The sequence below is a fragment of the Phodopus roborovskii genome, unplaced genomic scaffold, assembly GCF_943737965.1.
Source record: "Phodopus roborovskii unplaced genomic scaffold, PHOROB, whole genome shotgun sequence".
Lineage (NCBI taxonomy): Eukaryota > Metazoa > Chordata > Mammalia > Rodentia > Cricetidae > Phodopus > Phodopus roborovskii.
The window spans coordinates 4,682,558-4,692,230 of NW_026126517.1; positions in this window are offsets into that span (position 1 = coordinate 4,682,558).

Here is a 9,673-nt window from a genome sequence, read left to right on the forward strand (position 1 = left end):
CATATATCTTCAAAGCACACAGGAAGCACCTGGTGACCATCTACTGCCTGGAAAAGCTCTCTTCCTTGGTTTATTTATTTATTTATGTATTTATTTTGTTTTGAGACAACATTTCTCTGTGTAACAGCCATAGCTGTCCTAGAACTAGCTCTATAGACCAGGCTGTCCTCAAACTCACAGAAATCCAGGAGCCTATGCCTCCCAAGTTCTGGGATTAAAGGCATGAACCACCACCACCCGGCCCCTTCCTTGTTTTTATGTTTTCTTTGATGCCCTGGCTAAGCTAGGTTGGACAGATAATTTTTGAAGAAAATCATTGTGAATCATTCCATTAAAAGGGGGGCCATTGTAGAAATTATATAAATGGTGACAGTTTGAAGTACCCTTAAATATGAATACTTTCATTAGTATTCACTGTAATTTAGTGTTGGCTGCAAGCTGATTTACCTGTCTGTTCAGGGAAACTAATGGATGGTGAAGTCAGATGAAAAGAATTTGAATTCACACAGCAATGAAAGGGGAATTCATTTTTCATTCTATAAACTATTAATAGAAGAACTAAACACAGAATTTGGTGATGACAGAACTCCAAATGAGAAACTGAGATTTAAATATCAAGTTTACCTTCTCAGCAAAAGATAGAGTTCCAAGGTGGATAATATGTAGCTCTAGATACACTCAAACATATGAAGTAATTAGGATCATAAGCACTAGGACTGGAAATAATTTAATACCCTGTAACTCACAGAATTATTTGCAAAAGAGTGGAATAAGGAATCTGATAGGTTGGCCATAGATAGAAGGCGATTCACAACTACCATTTTATCAGAAAAGAAATCCACATGTAACTTGAAGCTTTGATGATATAGGCTAGCCAATGGGTGGATCAAATTACGTTTCTGGATAATATATATGTCAATATTATTACAATTCCTGCCAAAAAATAAATCAATGTGACCAGAGTGTGGGAGCCCAGTGGCAATAGCCACATCCACCCATTAGCTTCATTATGTTCAATGACTTCTGGATCTTTTTGTCTTTTTGAATCAGAATGTCTTTGTGAATCGGATCCTTTGCAGTGGCTAGATTCCTTAGAATATCATTTGTATTTAGGCTACTTATCTTGAATGGAGCTAAATGTTATCATTTTTTTTACCATAAGCAGAATTATATTAATAAAACTTGGATCCAAATGAAGACGAAGTTTCTGTTCTGCCTGGAGCCATTTAGTCCCAAATAAGCATGCAAAGGCTTGTGTTAATTATAAACTGTTTGGCCTATGGCTCAGGCTTCTTATTGGCCACTCTCTTAATTATTAACCCATTTCTATTAATCTATGTATCTCCATGTAGTCTTGGCTTACAAAAGAATGCCTGAACCTCTTGCTCCCTCAGCAGCTCCAAGGCATCTCTGTCATCACTCACTCTCTCCATTCCTCTTCCTAGAACTCTCCTAGTCTGGTAGCTTCACCTATACTTACTGCCTGGCCAATCAACCAATAAGAAAAACATATATTCGTAGCATACAGAAGGACATCCCCCACAATCCAAATATGTTTAAATGTTCTTAAATATCTAATGTATTTTTGTGAATATTCAGTTGCAAGGGCTGAGAGTGCAGCTCAGAGGCACTTGAGTACTTTCCTAGCAAATATTCAGTCCCATCTGTAGCAACTTGATTCTCTCATTCTTTTTAAATCATGAAATGTTCCAAGTATACTGTCTTAGTTAGGGTTTCTATTACTGTGAAGAGACACCATGATCACAACTGTTGTAAAGGAAAACATTTAATTGTGGCTTTTACCATTTCAAAGGTTTAGACCATTATCGTCATGGCAGGAAGCAAGGCAGCATGCAGGCAGACATGGAGCTGGAGAAACTGCTGAGAGTTCTTACATCTTAATTCACAGGCAACAAGAAATGGTCTGTCTCACTGGGGTGTAGCTTGAGCATATATGAAATCTCAAAGCCTGTCTCCACAGTGGCATAATTTCTACAAGACCACACCTATCCCTATAAGGCTACATCTCCTAATAGTGCCACTCCCTTTACGGGCCATTTTCTTTCAAACCACCAAGTTCCACTTCCTGCCTCCCATAGGCTTGAAGCCATATCATAATGAAAAAATGCATTCAGTCCAACTTCAAGAGTCCCCATAGTCTATAACAGTCTCAAACTTATTTACAAGTCTAAAATTCAAAGTCTCTTCTAAGATTCATGCAATCTCTTAACTGTAATCACCTATAAAATAAAAATCAAAGAGGAGATCACATACTTCCAACATATGTCATAGGACATATATTACCATGACAAAATGGAGGGAAGGGAGGATGGTGAGGAAATACTGGACCAAAGCAACACTGAAAACCATATGGATAAACTCCAAACTCAAAGTCCCCATGACTAATGTCAAAGCACTTCAAATCTCCAACTCCTTTCAGCTTTGTAGACTAAAACACATTTCTTTCTCTTGATCTGGCTCAACTCCCTGTAAGCAGCTTTCCTTGGCAGGTATCCTACTACTCTGGCATCTCCAGCTTCTTGGGGTCTCCAGGGTAATTTGGGCTTCAACTTCACAGCTTCACACAATGGCACCCACAGGCCTCCATTTAGGGACACACCTGACACCATGTCTGGTCTCAGAAGCTTTCCTCAGTTTTGGAAGCAAATTTCATAGCCCCCTCACCCCTTTTTATCCTTAACTCTAGAACCACATGGCTGAAGCTGCCAAGTTGTGCTGCTTACTGGGGTTGGAACATGGCCAGTTTTCCTTTATTCCATGGTTTCCTTTACTGTCTAAACTTGGCTATTCTGGAACTTGCTCTGCAGACCAGGCTTGAACTAAGAGATCTGCCAGCCTCTGTTTTTACCAGTTCTGGGAATAAAGGCATGCAATACCACACCATGCTCTAAGCTTTCCTTTAATTCCTTATCATAAGTTGGAAATTTGGATGGGTGGGATCTTACCCTGAGGTCACCACTCCCTTTATTCCATTTCCTAATCTGTTTATCTCCTTGAACACAGGACTTAGCTCCATTCTACATACTGGTTCCTTTTCCTCAAACTGTTCTACATTTTGTATTTTTGCTTGCTTGGCTTGCTCTTTTTAATTATAAATCTAGAGTTACCATTAATAGCCACATAATGGGGTCTTTACTAGGTTGTTTTGAGGTTTACTCTGCAAACAGAATTAATCCAAAACTCTTCAATTTAGCCTCAGGCAGACTCTTTGGACAGGAGCAAAAAGCAGCCACATTTTTCACCAAAATATCACAAGAATAATATCTAGACAACATACTAAAATTCCTCTCCTCTGAAACCTCTGAGCCAGCTCCCACAGCTCAAATCATCCTCAGCACCACTGTCTCCCACTAATATTGTCCATTAAACAGCACTTAAAGCATTCAACTGCTTTTCTAATCCACAGTCCCAAAGTTGATATTCCTTCAAACAAAAGCATGGTCAGGCCTATCACAGCAACACCCCAGTCCCTGGTACCAACTTCTGTCTTAGAGTTTATATTGCTGTGAAAAGACACCATGACCATAATAACTCTTTTAAATGAAAACATTTAATTGTGGTGGCTCACTTCCAGTTCAGTGGTTTAGTTTACTATTGCCATGGCTGGATGCAAAGTAGCATTCAGGCAGACATGGTGCTAGAAAGGTATCTGAGAATTCTTATATATTGTCTCACAGGCAGCAGGAAGTAGTCTGTCTCACTGGGTATGACTTGAACATATATGAGAACCCAAAGCCTGCCTTCACAGTGACATGCTTCCTCCAAGAAGGTCAAACCTGTTCCAGAAAGGCCACACCTCCTAATCATGCCACTCCCTTTGGGGCCATTTTCTTTCAAACCACCATAGGCTCCAATGCTCAATTTTCTCTGCATTTGCTTATTTACTTGAAAACTGAGCATTGGAACCTGTTTCGTACAGTAGCAAAACTACAGTTATTAAGTAGCAATGAAAGTAATTTTATGGTGGGGATCACCACAACATAAGGAACTGCATTAAAGGGTCTCAACATTAGGAAGGTTGAGAAACACTGGTTCTGACATACAAAAAGTGTCATCTAGTAGAGAAAATGAGGGATTGCATATAATTTTCAGAACCAGCCATGGTTTTAATCTCATCTGTTTGCTATGATGAAACTGATTAAGGAAAAAAAACATTTTCAGATTTTACCACCAGATTTTAAAAGTGTCTGAGCTATTTAAGTATTTCCCAAAAGTTGTTGTTGTTGTCCTCCTCCTCCTCCTCCTCCTTCTCCTTCTTTTCTTTTTGTATTATGAAGATAGGGAATGAAAGCTGTGTGAGGAACAGATTAATTCCTGAGTCAATATGTATTGTTGATATGAGCACAACCATGTCAAGGAGTCCAATGCCTCAGACCCAATGTAAATGACAAAACTTTCCTCTGGCCCAACTAGGAGTGCTGATGAATAACTGACCTTTAGCTAAGACCAGTGTACATAAAACATCAGCTACAGCTCCCTCCTTTCTTCTGTCTCTTCTGAGATTGCTCCCCTTCAGAGACCCTTCCTCCTTGTGTTGTTCATAATAAAACAGCTGAGTTGTTGGTTGGTAGTTGTGTAATAGGTATCCTCCTTTAGAGTCAGCACAACCTACCCAATCCTACATTTTGTTTTCCATATGTGTCTATCATTCCTTCACTCCTGAGTCTCCACGGTCAGATTGCAAGACTAAGCCATTCAGGACACAGCACATACTGCCTGCCTCACAGCTATGTGGACCTGAGTTCTATTCCAGGATTCACTAAGTGTGGTAGCACATGTCTTAATACCAGCCCTTGGGGAGACAGTGGCTGGCCAGCCTAGCCTAACAAGCAAGCCCCAGCTACCAGTGGGAGATGTTGGCTCAAAAGACAATGTTGACCCCTGACCTTCATGAACACCCACAGAAATACATGTCTACCTGTATATGCCCTTGTATGCGTACATGCATGTGCACATACAAATACAGAGATCAGTAAGTGTATTTCTAATCTTCAGACTGAGATGAGGCAAGAGATCTCACACTGGTATTTAGGGATCCTATATTTGAGTTCTGACATAGCAACCTTAGACAATTTATTTAATTCAGTTTATCTCTTTCCTCAGCTCTCAAATTAATCAGACCAGGTGTTTTATGATAATTAGGATTAACCTATGAAATGAATACAAATTATGAAACCCCAAAATATATATTTAGGTCATATACTTTTAGTAGAATTTTGTTTTCTGTGTAAAGTCAATTTTATTAGAATATATTTATAAGGAAAGTGTATAATGGAATGCTCACTTTTCTAGGACAGAGCAAACATGACTTTAAATTATTATGTAGCTATATATTTCTAATTTCTGGTCCACTTAATTACACAGGTTCATTATCACATTTGTAGGGGTTCTATGTGGACAAATTATAAGGATTACCACTGTGTAAGTTAAAAATCACCTTGCAAAGCCAGGTGGTGATGCATGCTTTTAATTCCAGTACTCGGGAGGCAGAAGCAGACAGATCTCTATGAATTAGAGGCCAGCCTGCTCTGCATGAAAAAAAATAAGTAAATAAAAAGTCACCTGAAGCTGATTTTGGGCATTTCCCTCACTGTTTCTTAACTCTTCCCTTGCAACAACAGGGCTCTATTTTAAAGCCATAACCCACAAAACCCTGATGGGGGATGTTCTTCTGTATATGTTTCTCTTATTGATGAATAAAACACTGATTGGCCAGTAGCCAGGAAGGAAGTATAGGTGGGACTACCAGACTAGGAGAATTCTGGGGAGAGGACACAAAGAGAAGCCGCCAGGGAGAGGCCTTGTAGCCACAGAAGCAGTAACAGGTCTGGACATTCTCTAGGTAAGCCAAGACCACATAGAAATACCTAGATTAATAGAAAAGGGTTAGTAATTAAGAGAGAGCTAGCCAATAAGAAGCCTAAGCCATTGGCCAAACAGTTTATAATTAATATAAGTGTCAGTGTGTTTATTTGGAGTTAACCGGCTGTAGGATCAGGCAAGAAAGAAACTGCCTACAGAATCACCCCCTCAATCCTTTCTCAAACACTAAAATGTCAGTCCTTTTAGAGAATTTTAAAATTTATCATTATAGCTATAAACTACTATCAGTTTAGAAACTAGTTGAGCATGATTTAAAAACAAAAAACAAAAACAAAAAAAAAAAAAAAAAAAAAAAAAACCAAAAAAAAAAAAAAAAAAAAAAAAAAACCCAGAACACCAAAGTATTACATCCAGATGCTGTGGTACATATCTACAATCTGATCTCTTAGGGTAGAGTTAGGGTGATCAGAAACTCAAGGTCATTCTTAACTACATGGTGAGTTACAGTGAGTTTGAGGTTAGCCTGAAATATCTAAACCCTGTCTAAAGGGGGGCAGTATACAAACTGGATATAGCTCAGTGGCAGAGCACTTGCTTAGCCCACATTAGGCCCTTTGATCAATTTCCAACATCTGAAAAAATAAGAAAGGGGAAAAAAGAGAGGTAGGAGGGGAGAGGGAGAAGTTATTCCTAAACATCAGAAGCTTAAAAGCAATTTTGTGCCCCTCTCTCCTCTTCCCACAAAAATCCCAATAGTATCCATAATTTCCATAGAAAATGTATAAACCATTATTTTCCTTAAATTTAAAAGTATGAAAAAAAAACAAAGTATGATGAGGGATATACACAGGTGTTAATTTATATGAAAATTATCTCCTTTAGCCAGTGGTGTGTTTGAAAAAATATAAAGTTTTACAAAAATACAAAAAAAAAAACTGATTATTGTGACAGTTTGCCTTTTTGCAGCCTCCCCCTCCCACCAACACCCACCCTTTGTCAAGGCAGAAAACCGTAATTAATTGCTAGGAGGAATTGTTCTACATTGCCTTATTTAGAAAGTCAACATAGTACTTTTCGTGCAGACTGTCCTCATCATGTAACCTTTAGCACTTGGCTTCCCAAAATATCCAACTTCATTAAAACCAGTGACATCATCTCCTAAGGTGTATGATAAATTTATGTTGAAAACATGTAGATGGAGCTGGGCGTTGGTGGCACATGCCTTTAGTCCCAGCACTCGGGAGGCAGAAGCAGGCAGATCTCTGTGAGTTAGAGCCCAGCCTGGTCTACAGAGCTAGTTCCAGGACAGGCTCCAAAGCAATACAGAGAAACCCTGTCTCGAAAAACCAAAACAAGCAAACAAAAATATATAGAGATGGAGTTTCTGTCCTGTCAGGTCCCACAGCCGTTTAGTCTCAAATAAACACGAGGCTTATATTAATTATAAACTGTTTGGCCGATGGCTCAGGTTTCTTATTAGCTAGCTCTCTCTTAATTATTAACCCATTTTTATTAAACTATGTATTGCTACAAGGCTGTGGCTTACCTGTAACGCTCTGGCATATTACTCCTTTGGCAGCAACATGGTGTTATCTCTCTCGACTCACTCTTTCTTCCTCTTCCCGGAATTCTCCTAGTCTGGTAGCCCCGCCTATAATTCTGGCCTAGCTACATCCTGCCTGTCCATTGGCTGAAACAGCTTGATTCATCAACCAATAAGAGAAACATATTCACAGCATACAGAGGGACATCTCCCATCAAAAAGACATTAAAATTTTGAGTTGCCTTTTCTGTGTATCTTCCTTATACCCATGGACTTCACTATTTAATGGAATTGGAGAATTTTCTTAGTTTTCTCATCAATACCTCCAGAGTATTTACTCATTAACTGGAGTGAGTAATTAGACCATGACTTTTGATAATATAGGGCACAAGGCATGTTACTAACCAAGTGTTAAGGCTCTGAGTAGGTAGGACTTGGTTGTCACATGCATTTATCTTTTTCGTTTGTTTTGTTTTTCAAAACAGGGTTTCTCTGTGTATCATTGGCTGTCCTAGAACTCACTCTGTAGACCACGCTGACCTCAAAGTCACAGAGATTCATCTGCCACCTGCTGGTATCAAAGCCACCACGCCCAGCTACATGCATTTATTTATCTTAATACATCTTGTTCCTACACATCTTTTCCTGCTGCTTTCTTTCCATGTCTCTTCATTACTTTTTCTAATAACCCCACTTAGATTCCCTTATCCCTTTTCCATTGTACTTTCCTTCTTAATTCCATTTTCTCTGCTTAACTTTAATAACATTTTCTCTGATCTGTGGACTTTCATTGTGATACCACAAGCAGTCAGAGTAGAGGCCTCATTGTCAGCCTGTTCAAAAAATGATGTAATCATGGAGAGAGGACAGACAGGTGGCAACAAGAGCATCCAGGCAAATCTGGGCCAAGCTGGGAATCTACTGAGCTAGCCTAGCTCTGTAACAAAACTAAAAGGGAGCATGAGGTGAGAGGCATTACTCATTGTGAACTCCAAGAACAAAAAGAGAGAAGGCGCTCCCTGAAGCCCTGAGTCTAGAAACCGAGAAAGGGTACAGAGAAGAAAGCTCAGACTGGACTTCCAGGAAGATTAAGTATCAGTGACATGCTCCAAAGGGTCGGGTAAAGGGTTGGCCTCAGTGTGAGAGAGCCTAGCTTACCTGTGGTTTGGCTTTAGCAGTGTGTGGTGGGTGAGTGTGAAGGTGCCAGAAGATGAGCCAGAAGCTAGCAGCTTTCAAGAGGAGCACAAAGCCAGTGTATTACAGTTCTGGGCTTTCACAGAGGTAAAAAGGGATGACAGAAGACACCATGGGGGTTGAAGAATCAGGAAGTAGGTGGCAGAACTAGCAGATGCTGTTGTGCCCATTTGGGCATCTTGAATAACAGAGAAGACTGACATAGATTAGTAGTTGTTGCAGGACAGATCTGGCACACTAGCAGAGAGCATATTCTACTATGACTGAAGAAGTAGAAGCAGTACTGGGAAAAAAAGAGAGACCCAGGTGTACCAAGGAGAGGCCAAGCCAAATGGTAGGTAGTGTCAATCTGTCCAAGTATCCAGCAGCATTCAAACTTTCAGTCTTCTGGTTTGCATATGTTTATATGTATAGGTGAACATGTGTGCTCAAGTGCACATGAACATGTATACACATGTAGAGGCCTGAAGCTGATGTTGGGAATCTTCTTCATCTGTTCTCAACCTTATTCTTTTGATGTAGGGTCTTTTAATCAAACCCAGAACTTAGCATATTGCAAGTCTCTCTAGCCAACCTATTCTGGAGATCCCCTGCCTCCAATTTACAAGGCTGGACTAGACCTGACATTTACATGTGGTCTGAGGACCCAAACTCAGGACCTCTTGTTGGCATAGTAAGCTCTTCAATGGTTGACCAACCTCCCAAGCCCCAAATAAGCAAAACAGAATGAAAGTCAATATGAGCCACAGTGGATTTTTATTTTGTTTTATTTTGAAGACATGACCTCACTATGTATCCTTTACTGGCCTGGAACTCATTGTGTAATGCAATCTAGCCTTGAACTAACAGTGATGTTCCTGCCTCTGCTTCCAGAGTGCTGGAATTACAGGAATGTGCCACCATGACCAGCAATGTCAGTCTTAATTCTATGCTTCCTTGGTGATTTAAGATCCACAATGGTATTATCAGTGCCCTTTGTTCCCTCTGGAAGAGGAGTAATTATATTCCTCCATTTTGGCCTGGGCCTTTTCAAGGCAAAACCATCAAACTGTTTTAAAACCAAAACATTGATAAGATCTAGGTCTTGAGGAT